The following is a 19,821-nucleotide window of genomic DNA, read 5'->3' on the forward strand; positions in this document are numbered from 1 at the left end:
CTGGTTCTGGTTCTGCTAGAGGTTTCTTCCTGGTTCTGGTTCTGCCAGAGGTTTCTTCCTGGTTCTGGTTCTGCTAGAGGTTTCTTCCTGAGTCTGGTTCTGCCAGAGGTTTCATCCTGGTTCTGGTTCTGCTAGAGGTTTCTTCCTGGTTCTGGTTCTGCCAGAGGTTTCTTCCTGTTAAAAGGGAGTCGTTCCTTTCCACAGTCCCTCAGGCTCAGGACGGGAGATTGGACTGAAGACAAGTTTCGGTCCAATCTGTTGGTTTCCTTAGCTAGGATATTATTTTTGAATTGGCTCCATATGAATTAATTAATTATGATTACAATGAATTGAATTCCAATTGGCTTGAATTGGACTATATTACTTAAGTGCCTTGAGATGACAATTGTTGTAATCTGGCGCTTTATAAATAAAGTTGAATTGAATTGAATGTGTTTGGCCACCTGTGGGCTTGCTGTTGTCATTCAGAGAGACTGTCTTTACATGCAGGTAGAAATTCTTCTATTAACCCGATTAATACCTCACTGAAAGTCCAACACTGTCCTCTAAAGATGATTTTATAATCATTACAACCCAAATAAGGTCATATTTGTTTGAGCTACGTTAAGTATTCCAGTCTTAGTTTAATTTAGTAGACATTTATACCTCTTAATTGCACTAATATGTCCTAAAAGTGTTTTCACAGCATTGTGCTAAACATAGACTTGAACTGGCCTCATCCAGGCTCCACAGAAGCAGGATGGATGAAGGAATAACAGAAGGATGAGATAGAAACCTGTATAGTGCTGCATGTTTTGAGGAAAATGGCTTTAGATATGGCGTAATGGGAGTATGCACCGTAACATGTGAAACTGAATATAAATGGAACCAGTTTAACTCCATAAGTGGAACATTGAAAGTCTTTAACCTGTCAGACGTCACCATTAAACGCATCAGTCTCCACGGTGGAGATAATATCAAAACTGGCCTCAGTTATATGTGACAAATGACATGTGGAATCAGAGGGGGCCTCCAGTGTTTGTATCTGCAAATCTGAGGGATTAACAGCCCAAGCACATTCCAGTTTTTCTTCCTCTGAGGTCTATGACATCATTACGGCTCAGACCCCAGAGGGTTGAAATATAAGTAATTTATTTATATAGCGCAGATAAAATCACAAAGTGCTTTACAATAAATAAGAACAGATAAACAACCCCATATAAAATAATAGCAAGATAAAGCAAATAGAATATCTATAAAAGGATAACATCACATTTGCTGGCTTAACCATAAGCAGTTTTAAACAAATGTTCTGCTCTGGTTTTCTTTGGGGTTTATTCCATGTTTATTCTGGTGTGTTCTGCTTCCTCCCCTCCTCATATCAGGTTTGCTTTGCTGATTATCTCACACTCCCAGGAATTTTAAAAAGACGGAGGGTTGTTCTTCGCACTTTTTATTCATAACATTGTTTCTAAGACTCGTGACCAGCTTTAGATTAATATAGGGAGAGTATGGAGGATAAGTTCTCTCCCAGGAAAGCACGAGAGCTGTTCATCACTTACAGCAGCCAGCATAGTGTCTCAAACATCTTTCTGCAAGGACGAGCCCTCAGAGACCCGAAAATGACAAGAAAACACGTCATGGTGGGAGATCTATGAAAGCGAATCTAATTAAAGAGTGATGAATGTGGACGTAAGATGCAGATAATGATCCACTGCCTCATTTCAAATAACATCTGGAGCTAAAAACTAATGGTGCGGAGAGTGGAAGTGGGAACTTTATCAGGTTAACTTTGATCAGAAAACCGCTCTCCCACCTCAACCAACACGTTATTAATCACGCTTAGTTGTATTTTCAAACCGAAAGCATTAGCATGTGGGACTGAAATGTAGAGATTTGGGTGCATTTAAACATGTTTAAATGCTCTTTCATGAAAATAATGCTTTATATTCTTCAATTAGCACGCGTGGAGTCAGTAGTTGGGCCAAACTTAACGTCCCTCAGGGTCTCCCCTGATGTGGAAGTCTTACCTGCTGAAACTGTAAACGCGGCCTGTGGCGCCCTCCAGCGGACAAATGCGGAGCGACACACACTCACCTGTCAAAAAAAGATTTAAAGTGGTGGATGTATCATGCAGCTGAGTAGAAATAGTACGCACCAATAAAAAAAGAGACGCACAATGCGTCAAAGTCCAGTTCCGGATTTATAACGCATCAAACAGCTTTTCTCATGGTCACAGCGTTAAAGAGGACGGTGATATCTCTGTTAATTAGCATTTTAGCACATTTGTTCACTCACACCTCAGTATAGCGTTTTGAATAGGCATTTGTGAAAGGTATTATCATCACCATTACTATCATTTCATTACTACTACTCTGTGATAATTTACTGATTTCATATATGTTTATATCAGAGTTTATCATTATATGTGTCAAAAACACGTATTTACGCTTAAATAATCTACTTTCTCGCATGTATTTGATTAATTTAATGCTCCCTATCTTAAAACAGTCACCCTTAAGGGACTGAAAGTTTGACCGAGCCGTCTGCGCACCGTCCTTTTAGGTTTTTATGAGACGATCGAACAGGAAACGCCCTTTTAAACTATTCCAACTGTGTCAGAGAATTCGTGCGTAGTGTAACTGGGATGGGTGTGAAAGTGTGTGTGGCAGAGTCAGGGATGCAGGAGGGGGGCACACACAAACACACGGTGTCTCTGCTGTGACTGTGTTCCGCTTCAGATGCTCTGCTAGAATTAAAAATGCGCTCCTCCGCCTTGTCGCCGGTGTTGCGCGCATTTTCTTGACGAGCCCGAGTTCTCGCAGCATGGTGCTCGGACTCAGAGGCGCAGCAGCATCACCGATCAACTCTGTCGGACGCCTAATTAGACAGCAGAGCACGGGCAGCACCTGTTCCCCACCTTCAGAAACAAGGTGAGATTTCTTATTTCATCATTTGTTTCAAGCCTAACAAAGAGCAGCGGTTTGCTGCGAAGAAAACGGACTCCGTGAAGTTAGAAAAACGTGCAGCGGGAGTTTCTGGGGAGTTGGCGCTTGCTGAGTGGCTCCTGGATGCAGGGTGTATGTTTGTATGTTCTCCTCCTTATGAGGGTCTCTTTCTTTTTCAAGTTCAAAGCGCGTTGGCGTTTGTTGTTTAACGTAGTTTCCGGTCAGCAGGGGACGTCTTGGTAAACAATGTGATTCATGCGTAATGACAGCTCTGCCAATTAATCAATTAGTCACCCGGACAATCCATGATAATGGGTTGTGACAGTCATGACGTGCACACCTCACCGTTCATACAGTTGTTTATTTGCGTTAACAGGGAAGTTTTCGGTCCCCTGATTGCTGATTTTGGCTCCTTGGGTCTTAAAATGTGATTATTCACGTTGATTTTCCCAGAGCCAACACCCAGGAAACATTACTCAGATCTCCTTCTTTACAACTTCACAACAACGGCTGTGTATCCACTTCTTTTTGGAGCCAGGACAGCTGTTAATTAGCCACTCAGACATGAAATTTTGCACCTCTTGGGGCAAAGTAAATGTAATCTCACACCAGTGGATTGTTACATAACTTTAAAAGTGAAGTGCCATCCTGCCTGCGTGGGAGTAGATGTGATATTCCCACTTCCTTGCTGTTGTTTTGCTCATTAGCTCTGAGGCACATTACTGTAAGTGGCGTTTTCGTGTCTGCTGATTTTCCAGTTTTTGTTGTTGTCGAGTGATTGCTGCTAAAGTCTTTCCTTTTGATTTTATAGCCCATTTGCATGAAGTCTGTGAGTGTTTAGAGTGGAGTGACATGTTCATTTTGAAGGTGGTATGAGCAAATGTGCATATATTTCTGTGAGTGTGTAGGGGGGCTGCGTTCTGCCCTGTGTTGTGTAGGAGGAGTGTGATCACAGAGCCCAAGCATGACGCTCAGCCGCTGTTGGACAGAGTTCAGTCCTCTGCTGAGCAGTCTGTCCTCTGCGGTGGAAGCGGTGCGCAGACAGACATGTTACAGTAGCCTGACTCATGTATGTGGCAGGCTTCCCCCATCACTGCTAAGGAATTGTGTCGCCAGACAACACTAACCATCAGTTTCAGTCCCGAAACAAGAGCCCAATATTGTGAACTATCTGCCGAATACAAGAAAAACAAGAGATAGTTTGGGGCTTCAAGTCAAAATGTTGCTGAATATACAGTACTGTGCAAAAGTTTAATTTCTTTATATGTTTCCTCCAAGCAGTCAAACTTTCTTGTACTCTTTCAAAGTAGTTCTCCAGGCTTTCTGTCTGTCGAAGTTTTCTTTGGACACTTTCTGCTTTTTCACTCGTTTTCAGTCCATTCCTTGCCATTTCCAGAGGAGTGTGGGGTTTCTTTTCGTTTGTCTGCCACTTTACACGAGCGTTAAAAAGGCTCCTAACTCTAGGGATGAACCAGTGTTGTGTCGACACAGAACAGACAACTTAGCAAAGAAGCCATTTTAAATTGGATCTTTAGGCACTTTGTTACCAGCAGCCTGTCACAAAGACACATCATTTGTTCCCATTTCTTGAAAAACAGCAAAGAAAACACAGTTTGACAGACAGAAAATAGGATTTCTGCAGCAACAAGGTGATTCCCAAAGAGCTATTAGCTGAAAACTTGGCATATCTCAGCATGGTGTGCAGTGAGTCCTTAAAACATTTGAGGAAACTGGACAAGTGGAGGACAAAAGAAGAAGTGTCAGGCCTAAAAAACTATCTACAGCAGATGAACAGGATCTGAAAGTGATGTCCTTAAGAAAGAGGAAAAAATCCAGCTGTGACCTGACAGGACCTGAGAGATGCATCTGGACCTTCAGCTGATCCATCTACTGTTGGCCCAAGCCTCATCAGAAATGGTCTCCATGGAAGGGTGGCTGTCAAGAAGCCGTTCTTAAGGAAGGGAAACAGGGAGAAAAGGCTGAGCTGTGCCAAATGACACAAGAAGTGGACTGAAAATCAGTGGCAACAGGTCTTATGGAGGGATGAATCCTCCCCAGAGCCCGGACCTCAACATTATTGAAGCAGTGTGGGATCATCTGACAGAGAACGGAACAAAAGGCAGCCCACATCCAAAGAAGAGCTTTGGGATGTCCTTCAAGAAGCCTGGAGAACTATTCCTGAAGACTCCTTAAAGAAATGACAGAAAGCTGGTCTCAGAGGGTTCAGGCTGTGTTGGAGAATAAAGGAGCTCAGATGTTTGGACCTAGAATTTAAGGTAATATATGTAATTTTAACTCTTTAATGTCCTGCTCTACCATTTAGTACATTTTTCTGTGACTTTTCTGTATCTAAACTCTGAATCTATAAAAGTCTTTAGAACATGGACGGAGATAAAACTGCTGAATTTGGTCCATAAAGGCTTTTTGCAACTAAAACTGACATTTCAGGTTGAGAGGATGAGGGAAATAATTCATTTTGAGGAAACAGCCTTTTAAAAAATATACAATTTTTAACCCCTTAATGTCCAGAGCTCAGTGTTTCTTGAATAATGAAGATCACAAACACACAAGGGCTGCAAATCTGCACAACAAGTGATGGGAAGTTCGTTAAAATTGGGCCCAAATGTCTAACTTTGAGGATTTAGTAGGACTGAAACAAAGAATACAAGAAGGGCTGCTTCATGTGAGGGTAAAATGATCAAAAGAATAAAGTGCCTTCAGGTGAACTTAACCGGGTGAATGATGGTGTATCAGGACAGAAAGACGGAGCCAATGAGAAAGGAGAGTGGAGGAAATTAAACAGGTTTGGAAAGGCAAAGGATAAAAAACGGAGATATACAATAAAGCCTGAGCTGTTCAGATCCTAATGTACTCAAAACTTTTTATCACCCAATTTATTTCTGTTTTGTTTTCCATGTTTTTCCTGTTTTTTAACCTGATTTCGTTGACATTAAAGTTTAGAAACTCGGTCTTTAAAGGCTGCCGGTGATGAACCATTCCCGTAAAACTCTCTCAATTTTGGTGCATCACTCGTTCTCTTTTACCAAAGACCTTTGACATTAGCTAAGAGTCCTTCACCAAAATAACATTTTGTACAAAGTGCTGCTCGTGCGTCATCACACTGTGAATCAGGCAGCCGTCGGCAGGTCGAGCCTCATCAGAAAAGGCAGGATGTGTGATGCTAAAAAACCCTTTTTAAGTCTCTCCGTTTCCTGGCACATGCTGGGATTTTACATCTTAACTTTAAAATCCTTTAAAATCCTTTAAAATCCTTTAAAATCTTAAAATCCGTCCTTATATTCAGCCCAGCTTTTGTAATGAAGCTGTTGACAGAGTGGGACCAATGAGCATTGTGGGAAAAACATGATTTTCTGCTTTCACAAGTGGAAAGATTGGAACTAAAATGGCAAAATTTCACGTTATGTGACGATTTTTCTCCAGTAAAGCCGCTCCAAACATGCTCCGATAAATAGTGAGAAAAAGTCTCAAAGAAAGGAGCCGATTAATTCAAATCACCCACAAACTTCTGCTGAAAATACTTCAGACAGTCATCAATTAAAACATCATCATTGGCACCTTCCAGCCCACCTCCAGAAGTGTCTTATGTTCATGTTACCTGATTAGACACCTTCCTAAATGAGTGAAATGACCTGGAAGTTTCTAAGCTGCAGCCATCATAAGAGCGCTTTGAATTCTCTAAATACTATTTTTAGACTACAAACCTTGATAATAAAGCAATGATTGTGAAATATCTTAATATCCTAATATCTCTCAGGTATCTAACACGTTCGGAGAGCATTAATCAGGGCTGCGGGCCCACGTCACAGCTCAGTTTTCATTGCAGCCCTTAAAAATCTCATGACATTTTCCATGAAAATCAAGGAAAAAACCTTAGGAAGAGATGATAAGAAGGTTATTTTTTAAATAAGCAGCCTTGATAAGGAATAAGCACCAGGGTCACCAGGCAACCAGATGGATGGATCAAATGCAGTGGAGAGATTTCGTGATAGGGACATATTAGAGAAAGTGTCTGTTGTAGAGTCATTTTAAACATCTGAGGTTTCCGTGCTGCAGACCCACATCACAGCTAAGTGTCATCTTTTCCTGAGTACTCACAAATTCACTCTTCCAACTTTCCTTTTCCTTAAACCTCTTTTAGTTGTTATCTGTTAAAACATAAAAGCCTGAATGCTCTGCAGTGTCGGGCCAACAAATGAAGGCCTAAGAGCCAGACATACTTATACAAAATAAATAAATAGTATACCTGTGCACACCCAATATGCACAACTACAGCAACAGGAATGTTGTCAACCGGTTGGAGCAGCTAACTGAGCTTTCCAAAGCCCAAATAATGCCTGGAATAAGACCCCAAATCTATAGTTGGAAAGGAGACGTCTGGGATGCAGAGCGCTAACAGCTAAGTGTCATCTTTTCCTGAGTACTCACAAATTTACTCTTCCAACTTTCCTTTTCCCTCTGACATTGTTCAATGAGGTCAAAGAAAAGACCTTAAGAAAAGATAAGAGGTCTCTTTTTTTAAATATGTGGCTGGATACAGACTTTGCTTTACTCTAAATGTAGTTTAGCTGCCCCTGTTAGTGTGAGACTTTGTTATTTTTTGCAGTTAATAGAGGTTGATGTTGCTAATGTGAGTGTTTGCAGGAATAAGAACACTGGATGCAGGCAGAAAAAAACATGCAGAAGCTCTAAAATCCAGCTTAAACAGAGATGGCAAAGTCATGGCTGAACAGAAACAGAGTACATCGTGTACAAGGAGGGGTGATAATGTGGGAGGATGCAGAGAAACAGAGAACAGGTGAGGACATGGCGATCTGAGAGAAGATCAGGGCTACTGGGGACAACTAAAGAATATCCATCCATCCATCCATCATCTGCCGCTTATCCGGGGGTCGGGGGGGCAGCAGCTTTAACAGAGAAGCCCAGACCTTCCTGTCCCCGGCCACTTCCTCCAGCTCTTCCGGGGGGACCCCGAGGCGTTCCCAGGCCATAGTCTCTCCAGCGTGTCCTGGGTCTTCCCCGGAGTCTCCTCCCAGTGGGACGGGCCCAGAACACCTCCCCAGGGAGGCGTCCAGGGGGCATCCTAACCAGATGCCACCTCATCTGACTCCTCTCAATGTGGAGGAGCAGCGGTTCTACTCCGAGCCCCTCCCGGATGACTGAGCTTCCCACCCTATCTCTAAGGGAGGCCCAGACCCCCTGCGGAGGAAACCCATTTCGGCCGCTTGTATTCGCGATCTCGTTCTTTCGGTCACTACCCACAGCTCGTGACCAAAGGTGAGGATGGGAACGTAGATTGACCAGTAAATAGAGAGCTTCGCCTTCTGGCTCAGCTCCTTCTTCACAGCGACGGGTCGGTGCAGAGCAACACTGCAGACGCCGCACCGATCCGCCGTCAATCTCCCGCTCCATTCGTCCCTCACTGTGAACAAGACCCGAGATACTGGAACTCCTCCACCTGGGGAAGGATCTCATTAAGGATAATTTTTTTCTTTAGGTATTCTTTAGTTCTCGGTCGGGAATGAGGGAATGAGAACTAAAGAATAACTAAAGAAAAAACCTAAAAAGCTCATTTCAACACCAAAACCCAACAGTTACTGCATGATCTGCAGCAAATAATCTGCAAATATCTGAGGAGACGCCTCATTAACAACAGAGATTAACAACATCTGGGTGGGAGCCTGTAGAATATGCTCCAAAATAAGCACAAGATTGAATGAACACCTCCGAAAAAGAGGTTTGTTCCCTTTGTTGACATTTTTCCAGCTTTAGCTGGAGCCAATAAACTGGCAGCTGAGGCCCAACTGTGACATAAACATGTTGTAAGAGGCTTTTGTACCTTTGAACATGACGAATCTGCAGGGAAAGGAGAAGGTTGTGGTACTGGAAGCTTTCTGGTTTCTGGTATTAAAAACACACACAATCAGAGTTTGCGTCAGCCAGAAGACAATGTTGACTCCACTCACCATCTTTCCAAGACAATTGGAGCTTTTTCCTGGCTTGTTTTTTAGATTTTTACCATCTTTTTTGAACCAAACACAAAGAACACAAAGAAGAGCAAATCATGAACATCACTCATGAATTAAAATGCAGAATTCAGCACGAACAGACAAACAAAAGCTAGTCACACATGAATAAGATTTAAGCACCATCCAGTGTCTCAGAGTAATCCTGGAGGCCCTCATCAGCCCAGCCAGGATCAGTGAAAATGAGGCTTTTAATGCATTTGATATTTGGGATCTGTTCCCTAGAAATGGAGTCAAGGTAATTACTCCAGCATGACTCACGACCTCCAGAACGGCTTCATTTATTTTCCACATCTTAATCCGAGTCAGAGCTGCGGGGGGCCTGGAGCCTGGAGCCTGGAGCCTGGAGCCTGGAAACTGGAGCCTGGAGCCTGGAGCCTGGAGCCTGGAGCCTGGAGCCTGGAGCCTGGAGCCTGGAGCCTGGAGCCTGGAAACTGGAGCCTGGAGCCTGGAGCCTGGAGCCTGGAGCCTGGAAACTGGAGCCTGGAGCCTGGAGCCTGGGGCCTGGAACCTGGAACCTGGAGCCTGGAGCCTGGAACCTGGGGCCTGGGACCTGGAGCCTGGAACCTGGGACCTGGAACCTGGAGCCTGGAGCCTGGAACCTGGGGCCTGGAACCTGGGACCTGGAACCTGGAGCCTGGAACCTGGAGCCTGGAACCTGGAGCCTGGAGCCTGGGACCTGGAACCTGGAGCTTGGGACCTGGAACCTGGGGCCTGGGACCTGGAACCTGGGGCTTGGAACCTGGAACCTGGAGCCTGGAGCCTGGAGCCTGGAGCCTGGAGCCTTGAGCCTTGAGCCTTGAGCCTGGAACCTGGGACCTGGAACCTGGAACCTGGGACCTGGAACCTGGGGCCTGGAGCCTGGAACCTGGGACCTGGAACCTGGGGCCTGGAGCCTGGAACCTGGAACCTGGAACCTGGAGCCTGGAGCCTGGAGCCTGGAGCCTGGAGCCTGGAGCCTGGGACCTGGAACCTGGGGCCTGGAACCTGGAGCCTGGAGTCTGGAGCCTGGAGCCTGGAGCCTGGAGCCTGGAAACACTGGGCGAGAGGCAGGAAAAACCAGGGCACTCAGGGCAGAACGGCTCCACAGCAGGACTGTCCCACCTCTGTTTCACACTCCCAGCATGAAACATCCTCATCAGTTTTACTCTCTAAAGTCTTGTTGGAAACATCTGTTTCTACTCTGTTGTGCACCAGTAAGATTACACTGATAACTCTCCATTTAATCTAATTCCACCTGCAGTAGACCTCTTGAATGACAGATTAATGCCACAGTCTCTGAATAAGTGGATGTTTTTGCCATAGTGACGCATAATTCTCTAAGAAGTGGGACAGTTTATACCTTTTTATCCTTGATTCATACCTTAAATATGAATCTGTTGCCTTAAACAGTGAGTATAACTTGAACTTGGTGTTTATATCAGACCCGCTGGTTTCCATCGGCTTCAAATACTTCTTCAGTTTAGTCATTTTTGAATGATAAATCACACAATCTTGGACCTGGTATACCTTGATGGCCTGTTTCCTGGGAACACAAAGTCTGCTTAATTTATTCCTGGCTTATTTTCCTTCTCATAAAAACTGTTTAACCATCTCATATCACTGGAAATCTGACTGGGAGCATCATTTATGCACAATTTTATCACATTTTCTGTTACAGTTCACGATTATTATGGTTAAAATCATTCAAGGTAATGATATTATTGTGATATCAGTTAATAAAAAGAGTAATTGAGTAACACCTAAAGATAAATATACACTTTATTGATCCCACAGTGGGGAAAGTTCACTGTTACGGCAGCTCAAAGAGACTGGGGTATGAGGGCAGTTTAGATTTTTTAATCATATATACAATATAATTGTACAAAAACAGAAGATGCAATACAAAAATGATGCAAAAGATGACATTTTAACATGAAATTTGAATGTATTTGTGGTTAGAGTGCAGCTTTATACAGTCTAACTGATGAGGGGATGAAGGACCTGCAGAAACGCTCCTTCCTACACTCGGCCTGTAACAGTCTGTTGTTGACATTAGACATATGAACTGATTTTAGTAAGAACATCCTGGTTAGACATCTTAGAGAGCAAACACAGGACCAGTAAGCATATCCACTTGTTGCTTCTATAACCTCGTACTTACACAAGCCCACACTGAGCATATTTACTGCTGTAATCTTTGCTATGAAGGTTCGTGCTGTTCTCTTATATAATGGGGATCCAATTCTGGCTCGAGCACATGTTGTCATGCTTGAAAACGTAGTGTTTTCTTGCTCCCGTGTTGCATCTTCTTCCCCATCTCCTTGGCAAACCTCCAGGGTTTCGCACCAATCAGAAGACACTTCAGCCAGAGCCGCGTGTTTTCAGGAGGAGGCTCCTAATAAAGGAGAAACCCTCCTTTATTCTGGTATAATTACAAACTATTTGGAGTTATGAAGAGTGAAAAGCTAATCTAGAGCTAGCAAAGATTAAGAATGAAATGACTGGTCCTCGTTGAAGGATATGGGGAACATATGATTTCTGGTTTGTTTAGCTCCCTGAAACTCAATGATTTCATCATACTGAATAGTTTTAGCTTCTCATTCACACACAAACCTCTGGTCATGCAGAACTACTTGTGATAACACTCTTTTTTAATCACCACACCAGTTAACCGATATGCTTCTAAGATTATGAAGAATCACAGTTATGCTAACGGTCCCTTTTTCTGCTGCAGCCCAAGTGTTGCGTCTGACTCATACTGATGTCTTTGTGCGACTTCATCACACACACACACATGCAAACTCACAGTTTTCACTTCCTTGTCACTGGTCCTGAGTGCCTTTGCCATGGCACTTTTACAGCAGGCATCAAAACAGACACCTGTCATCTGTCAGCAGGCCCCGTGCCCACTGTTGCCCCCTGTGGATGCTTATAGCCCACTGCAATTATGTTGTTCCATTAGTCATCCTACGCATGCAGAGATGGGCTGCTGGCTATACTTAGCCACCATCATGGTCACTCTTGTGCAAATGAGAGATTTTACAGACTGATGATTGTGGCTGGCGTCAAACATGATGAATAAAGATGAACATTACGCAAGTTGTTGTTATTATTTGTGCATTTGTCAGATTTTGGAGTCACTTCTGTGGGAAGAATTTCCACTCATCAGACTAAAGCTGGACATGGAAATATCTCAAATCACTGGCAGCAATGCAGGTTAATGCAGAGCTTGAGTGAAGTTAGCAGCTTGTTCAGAGGCTGTGTTATTCTGTCCTGTCCTGAAACACAAACTGTCAGGTGCAAGCAAGCTTATATTTACTATAACATTCAGTGAAACCAAGTAGTCAGACAAGTAAAGAAGTTGTCTGTCTTTGAATTGTTTCACAGCACTGAGCACAAGTCCAATAAAGAGCCGTTTCATTTGAAATCAAATAATTAACCCATGAAAAAACATGATATGTCAATGAAATAAATAGAAAATTAAATGAAAAAAAGGTAAATTTTATTTATTTCTTGGCACTTTTATTTTGTAACTCCACTTTTAAATAATTCAGGAGACTTTTATTTTGTAAAACCGCTTTTATTCCATGGCTCTTTTCATTTCAGTTCCTTATTTTCAAATGAAGGGGTGTGGTTAATACCGAATTAATTAATATTATTATGAATTGGATACATGTTTGAGCCTCACAAAACACAGGAGGAATGATTACTGATGGTTCATTTCCCAGCTATCAGGATGCGTTCCCCCTGCTATAAGGGACAAATTAATCCATAAAGGGAGGTAAATTTAATATGTGGTGAGGTATAGGGATGGGAACCGGCTCCCAGTAGTTTGATTCCGTGGAATCGTTAATCCGCCTGCCAAACGATCCCGTTTATAGGTTCCGCTAACGTCCGACGCATTTGCGCGATGACGTCACGTGCCCGCTTCCTCTTTTGGCTCAGAATGTTTCCAATATGGCGTCGAGGCAGAATCGCTCCAAAGTTTGGTTATATTTCACCAAAAAGGACAATATTAGGGCCAGTTGCAACACGTGCAGAGCTGTGATCACATCAAAGAGGGGAAATACCTCCAACATGCTGAAACATTTGACCACACAGCATGCAGTTAATTTGCACGGATGTAAAGTCTTTGACACGCTGCTAAGCGATGGCGGCGACTCTCGCGGGGAGCCTGCGGCACAGCGTCTTCCGTCTCAAAGTCCCAGGTAACGCAGGGCTCTCAAGTCACGCTTTTCGGTTTTTGTGACTCACTCCCGCCACAGTATTTCTTATGCTGAATAATATAAATTCCTCTGGCGTGGAAAAATAAAATGACAGCGGCGAAAATGGATAAAAATGTTGATGCATACTTTAAATTAAAGTGTTACTGCAACCAAAGCCGTTTGTACTTTATATAACTGGATGGGAATCGATAAGTGAAACAATAAGGAACCAAATCGATGAGTAATATCGATAATGTAACCGTAATTGTTAAATTCTTGACAATTCCCATCCCGAGTGAGGTGGCATGAACACATCATGTATCTGATAGGTGTGTGAACCTCTGTCCATCTACTCAGGAGGGACAATAACCGACAGGGAACTTCTCAGCCGTCAGGATGTGTGTGCAGGAATGTAACTAACCAAAGTTAAACAATATGTTAATCAAACATAATCAATTTCACCACAGTACTGGATTAAAAAGCCTCATGTTGGATGGTCAGGAACAGAAAAGTGTCTGTGAGGTTTGTTTTCTATGTTCAAACATAATTCAAGTAATATCCAGTTATTTAATCCAAAATATCTAAAATCCATAAACAAATGATGAAAAATGGGATGAATTTCTTTTGGTTGTATTCGTGTTTTCTTTCTGCTTTTCACATTTTTCACATTGTTTAAAAAGAGCAAAGTGCACAGCATGTCTGTCCCAGTTGGACTGGGAGGACTGTGAGGCACCGTGAGGTTGCAGATGTTGCAGATGGCGTGTAGCTGCATAAACTCAGTGTTGAGGGGGTGGGAGATGTCATGGAGGATTCAGTCTCCCCCTCATCCTTCCTCTGCTGTTTCCTGGGAGTTTCTCTAACCGTCTCTGGACCTTTTTTTTCATGCTTTCTCTTGTTTCTTTTTGCAAAATGTGAACTTCTCTACAGGTGACTGTTGCTTTTCCTTGCAGTGAAAATGGAGATTGGTACACTGTCACAATCACAAGCACCAGCAGCGCTTGTAGTTGCATCATTTTGGTCAAAAGATCACATTGATGTTTGGTTCAATTACCATACAGCTTCTTTTTGTTTTCATTGCCCTTACTATCGCTATCGTTCAATCTACATCCACCTACACATGAAAATCAGCTCAATGCAAATCAATGCATCCTTTGGATGCTGCAGAAATGAATTCTGGGAAAAAAATGGAAATCTGAAGCAAAAGGAGAGGCAGACTGAGGCAAAGTGAGACCATTCAACGAGCCCAAGACACATTTACTGGTTGAATATTTATAGATTATGACCCAAACCCTGTCTTTCAGGTCTTAGCTGGATACAAAAGCAAATGTCAATATATATATATGGATGTAATGCAGGAAAAGCAGCTTCTCTTTACACATTCCTTTATATAACAAATACATTCTTTTAATTAAACGGGGTGAACAAAGTTAGGGGGGCTGCAAAGGTGAGCGAGCTGAGCTCCAGCAGCAAGAGGGATGAACTCCTGCAGGACTCCATAGGCTTACAGCCACTGCTGCACAGGTGCAGCCATTTAACACGGAAACACCACCCAAACAATGCAAGGTCAGCGCAGTCTCTGCTCATTTCTGCTTTGTCATGAAGAAGCTGCAAACAGCGGGCGTTAAAAGCTGCGCTGACTTTCATCATCACAAATATTTCTTGATGAAATTAAGGGACAATGTGGGCTGGAAAATGATAATTAAGCTAATTAAATGATTATACTTTGCTTTCAAAAGTTGAACTCAACAATGAAAAGTCAGCTAAAATCTGCTCGTGTTCGGCTCATAGTGTAGAAAGTTTTGGGAGTCAGTCGTGTCTCGTTGAACCCTTTTATAGGGAAAAAGTCACATAACACATGCCGTGCCAGACCAAACTTTAAAAGTATTTTTCCTCCTTCTTGTGCAGTTTGAAAGGACGTTAAATTAAGCCAGAGTTGAACTCTGGTCCTCTCATTCTGGATGGGTTCACTTTAATTTATGCTTCACTGGAGATCGTCGTTCAGACGCTGTGTTGTAAATAGTTCTCTTTCCAACTCTTTACAGAACTACTCATCCTTATATAAGCAGAAACAACAGTCGTATACCAGAGTGTGAACCAGCACAAAATGGAGCATTTTCACAAAATTCCACTTTCTGGGCTTCAAAATCATCGCGTGCCTTTTTCTGCCTTTTCAAACTGTAACATCCTAAACACACTTTAAGGATATTAAGGGGTGGACAGTTGATTTATAGCACTGATTGTCATGCTAAAGGGCAAAGGTCAAGCCCGATTCAACTCGATAGTGTAAAGAAGCATCCTGACTGTCTGCTGAAGTTGGTTTTTCCTACTTTCTGGTGACTTTCGGCTGTTCGAAAAGGTGGGAAAACAGGGCTTACAGGACATAGCAGAGCTTTTGTGTAAAGCCCATCTTTTCCTAAGCCTCTGGGCCTCAAGAAAAAACATCAAGGGGTGAAGGAAAGACAGCCAGACTGCAACCTCATATATTTATGTATATATGTACATATACCAGCTGGATATCTGTGGTTAGGAAAGGCTGAACGGCTGGTCTAAAAGACAGTACCGAGGCGCTCTGCCACAGCTGACAGGACCCCAGGAGTGATGCAAAGAGGCCTTTGAGACAGTCCAGCACATAGTACCAGGATGTTAGATGGATGTATGGCGCACATGGGACCCATAACCAAGCGGCAGGGACATCTGTGCCGAGTATGAATGCAAAGTCCCAAAGTCAAGTTTGGAGACGCCTTCAAAGCTCGTGGACAGTGACAGAGGGAAGATCCTGGGGGCACGGATGAGCAGGTGACGGCTAACCAACTGGACACTGTGATGGGAGAAGAGGGCGGTGGTGATGGACGCAGCAGTTCCAAGGGACAGCAGCATGGAGAAGTTCCAGAAATGGGCCTTTAGAAGAGGGGGTACCACCCAATATATACATATATAGTATTAGAGATAACAGAGGAAATTCTTTTATTATTAAAGAAAAATAAAAATATTGTGTCATCACAAGCTGCTCAAACCCACCCTCCTGCACAGTTGGAGCTGGATGGAAATAATCGAGCTCTGTTATAAATTGTGGGATGGAATCATCTCCTTTCTCTCATATGAGGTGGTTTGGTGTTTCCTCTGCTGAAGGAGATAATCCAGGAAGCTTTGGAGCTCCAGACTTTAGTGTTCGGAGAATTTGAGCAGCTGGAGATCATCCAGGAAGCATTGGAGCTTCGGACCTTAGTGTTCGGAGAATTTGAGCAGCTGTAAATGCTGGTCAGCTGCTTTCTCCCAGTTTGGAAGGTTCCCAGGCGGCTGGGACTGGTCCACCGGACCTGGGGTGTTGATCCCTGAGAGGCTCTGGAGGTAGAAAATCTGCCTCCATCCAATCTGGACATGATGATTGGTCCATCTGCACGAGGCTGAGCCTCCCGCTGAGCAGCTGCTCGCTGTCAGTGACTCCTTCGTCCCACACTGTTCTCCCAAAAATGCTCCAATTTTACAACCTCAGTTTCAGTCCGAGAAGTCGACTTTTCCCTGGAATCCAGTCATAAAGATGAGCGACAGCTGGCCACAAGCCTAATGATGTTCTCTCAGACTCCAGATAAGAGTGCCAAGTGAAGAATGGAGTCCAACACTGATGTTTGTGGCACCTGTTGTGTTTTCTCAGATCTGTTTTTTAAAAAACGCTGCTTTTGTTAAGTGTTTGAGTCACTGAGTCAGTCAGCGTGTCAATCAGTCCTTCTGCCACGCCGAGGTTCACTTCCAATTATCTCATCTCCACAAGGTGTAAACTAATCAGGTTTCTCTCTCACAAAGTCAACAGTTGGGCTGTAAAATCTCCAAAATACTTTTACCGGACCTCTCAGAACATGTTGTTTGGTTCCCTAAAAGTCCTTTTTTAGGACTCAATCCCACCTTTGCCCTCCGCTGCTCTCTCCATCCTCCATTAGACAAGCTTTGCACTAACTGTCTGTTCATCCACCTCTTGTGAGGCGTTCAGTGCGTTTAGCAGCATTAGACGTTCTGAACCATCAGGGGCACAAACACCATGTTAGATATGCAGCACTTTAAAACTCTCCTCCAGCTCATTACATTTCCAATCTGCCAGCTGAACTGCTGCACCGCAGCTTTCATTTCAGCCCAGGCTTTTCTCTCCTCTTTTCATTATTCTGTCTTTCATCTTTCTCCTCTGTTTCTCCATTAATGCCTCTGTTTCTCTGGGATTACATAAGTCTCTCGGTGTGTGTGGGCAGCGTTGCATTTTATGTAAGGCGGACCTGGAAATGACTAGTGAAGCACTTGGGTCCTGCTCCGAGGTTTGTTTTCTTCTTCTCTCTCTCTGCAGGTCTTGTGTGGTTGTGTGTGCGCTTGGGTCATCAGACTCTGTTGCTGCGTGGTGGTTGGCTCCACATATAGAGGTGACTTTAAGAGCCCACTCACAGTCACAAATACATATATCCACACACAAACAGCACCTGTTAGACTGCTGTATTTATTTAACATGGACAACTATAATGGGGACAAATCTGATTCCTGTAACTGACTTTGTTATTTTCAATTTCAAGGAAAATTGTTTTAAATTGATATATTTCCATGGTATTCTTTGCGTTTTAGTCTCTTGGTTTATATATTATGTTAACTTGATTCTTCTTGGTTCAGTTAATCTTAGACCCTTGATTTAGTCTCTGTTCTGTGGTTTGGTTCAGTTTTATTATTCCATTTGTTTTCAGGCTTTGGTTTAGTTTAGTTTCTCTCTACCCTTGTCATCAACCCTAGATGTCCTCAGCTTCCTTGGTCCAGTGTTCATCGCCCCCCCCTCGGTCATCTGACAGTTCCTTGTAATCCTGTAGTTTTCCTGTCCTGTTGCTTCTTTTTGCTCTTTTTTCTTTTTCTCTTCGGTTCATCATTAGTCTGCCTCTAGCCTGACTGCTTCAGAATTCTCTTATTTATATATATATATATATGGAATATAGATGGATAAAGTGTTGTTTTACCTTTTAACTACAAACACAAGACAAATGCACATGTTTTAGCATGAAAATAAATCTATTATAATTCATGTGAACGCAGTAAAACGGCAAATGACTCAAGGCATCAGATATTTATTAATCTGGGCAACAGAGCATAAATAGGTTCTTTACATCACGAAAAAAGGGCAAATTGTACAGACCTGATACTTTAAATTGTGCGACAGTCAAATCATTTAAGGTGCAGGAAAAGTTGTGTCTGAAGGGGTTCTTTTACAGGTTTTCTGTGTTGTCTTCATACGACTCCATCAGCAGTCAGTCGGGATCAATAAGCTGCACATCTCTGTACTATTGTCTGATTCATTTGCCAAAAAGTTTTAAGATCGATGTGAGTCTCTTTTGATCTAAATTTCTAATTAATTTCATAAATATTGTATCAATTTATCATTATTAGAAATTCTTACGACCACAAGAGTTTGTAAAAATTGTGACTTAATTCATTTTATGCATCATGACTCGGGCCTTTCCAGAATAAAGGCGATTAAACTCTATTTCTAACACGCAGATGTTTTGTTTGTTTGGGTTTTTATGTGCTGTTTATTGCCTTAATTAAGCTATATTTAAAATGAGTATCGGGGTAGGAGTCCAGCATCAAAACAATATATTTTCACCACACATACTGTCACAGTTTGTTTTAATTGTCTTGTTTTCAGGTTCTGTTCTGGTCATGTTTCTCCCTGCCACCTAGTTTCACTCATCACCTGCTTCATTGTTCAAAGCTGCACCTCCTTCACTGATCACTCCCTCCACAGTATTTAGTCTCCTGGTTTCCTTTCATTCACTGCAGAATCCTCACCAACCCTTCATGCTACAGATCATGAGAGTTAAGTCTGGTTTCCTGCCTCAGTCACAGTATTTATTCATGGTCATAGTCTTGTTCCTTTTGTTCATAGTTATTTATAGTCTTGTCTTGTGTTTTCTTAGTCTTGCTTTGTTTGTTCATCGTTCATCGCCCTGTTTTTGTGTTTTTGTAATAAACCTTTTTTGAAGTTAAAGAGCTGCATCTGGGTCCTACCTCACCAACGATCCTGACACATAGGCTACATCTCTCCAAAGATGCTCATCTTCTTCAACAAGTGGAAGAATCTATGTTCATATATGTCCACAACAGATCTGCATTACTAAACATAAGAAAGATCAGACCATACCTGACCCAACATGCCCCCCAGCTCCTGCTGCAGGCCATGGTCATCTCCCACCTTCACTACAGCAACGCTCTCCTAACTGGTCTCCTAACTGGTTTCCTAACGGGTCTCCTAACTGCTCTCCTAACTGGTTTCCTAACTGGTCTCCTAACTGGTCTCCTAACTGGTCTCCTAACTGGTTTCCTAACTGGTCTCCTAACTGGTTTCCTAACTGGTCTCCTAACTGGTTTCCTAACTGGTCTCCTAACTGGTTTCCTAACTGGTCTCCAGCCTGTGAAACCTCTGCAGATGGTCCAGAACGCGGCGGTGCGTCTGGTCTTGGATCAGCCTAAAAGAACACGTCCCCCCTCTGTTCATTGAGCTCCTCTGGCTGCCCTTAGCATCAGATTCAAGTCCCTGATGTTAGCTACAAAGAGCTTAATGGAACGGCTCCCATCTACTTGAATGCTCTTGCAAAGGCTTCTGTCCCAACTGGGTCCCTCCGTTGGTCCCAGGATTGTCGTCTA

The 19,821-nt window shown here is 43.0% G+C and overlaps 1 protein-coding gene across 1 annotated transcript in view; it reads left to right on the top strand.

The window, feature by feature from the left end:
* The first annotated feature begins 2,670 nt into the window (after positions 1-2,670).
* The window catches only part of rin1b (Ras and Rab interactor 1b), a 43,923-nt gene continuing 26,772 nt past the window's right edge, over positions 2,671-19,821 (top strand). Inside the window, exon 1 of the mRNA XM_072375937.1 lies at positions 2,671-2,912. The gene's annotated coding sequence lies outside the window, so the exon portion shown is untranslated. The remainder of the gene's footprint in view (positions 2,913-19,821) is intronic.

This window comes from Leuresthes tenuis, unplaced genomic scaffold (genome assembly GCF_036924035.1).
Source record: "Leuresthes tenuis unplaced genomic scaffold, fLeuTen1.0.hap1 SCAF_22, whole genome shotgun sequence".
Classification (NCBI taxonomy): domain Eukaryota; kingdom Metazoa; phylum Chordata; class Actinopteri; order Atheriniformes; family Atherinopsidae; genus Leuresthes; species Leuresthes tenuis.